The following is a 965-nucleotide window of genomic DNA, read 5'->3' on the forward strand; positions in this document are numbered from 1 at the left end:
TTCCTCTTTTCAAGGGAAATTCAAGTAATTATAGGCCTAATAACCTCATGTGAGTAAGTTTTTTAAAAATCTAATTATAAAAGATGCTTTGCAAAGTCATTTAATAAAGTTAAAATTTTTTGTTGGATGGTTTCACTAGGTGAAAAAAAATCTTGCCTCACTATACTAATATTTTGACATTCTTTGAAGGGATTACTGCTTATGTAGATGAGAGTACGATGTATCTGTATTATTTTCAGAAAGCATTTGACAACATGCTACACGAAAGGCTTACATAATGCATTGGAAATGCATCTTGACCAGTACTACGTTCATCATATCACAGCTGACCTGATGAGGCCTTTCGCACAATACTGGGGCGCTGGATTGCGCTTTTGAACTTTTTGTACTGCTAACTACAAAAGTAGTTATCAATTGTTTTTTTTACATAAAACTGTCACGTTATAACAAACAATGAATTATTTATAAATATTATGGTATACAACATTTGGTAGAGTAATGCCTGACCCTTTTCAGAGTTTTAGTTGCGTTAAATTTCACTTTCTACTGGTCCAAGATACATTTCCAATGCATTACGCTCATGATTAAGTCTTGTTAGTAAACAAAGTATCATCTTCAGTCTCATGCGAGAGTGGAAAGGAAGTGTCAAAACTAGTCACTGTGATGTCAAGACTTCTGACAGTTTGTTCTGTCAAAACTAGTCGCTGTGATGTCAAGACTTCTGACAGTTTGTTCTGTCAAAACTAGTTGTTGTGATGTCAAGACTTCTGACAGTTTGTTCTGTCAGTACTAGTTGCTGTGATGTCAAGACTTCTGACAGTTTGTTCCGTCAGTACTAGTTGCTGTGATATCAAGACTTCTGACAGTTTGTTCTGTCCCTCATCTCAGCTTGATCACTCATCTCAGCCATATGACAGTGATCCAGTTCAGTATTATCAATACATTATTTAAGATATTTTGATCCT

Source organism: Limulus polyphemus, unplaced genomic scaffold (genome assembly GCF_000517525.1).
Source record: "Limulus polyphemus unplaced genomic scaffold, Limulus_polyphemus-2.1.2 Scaffold3371, whole genome shotgun sequence".
Lineage (NCBI taxonomy): Eukaryota > Metazoa > Arthropoda > Merostomata > Xiphosura > Limulidae > Limulus > Limulus polyphemus.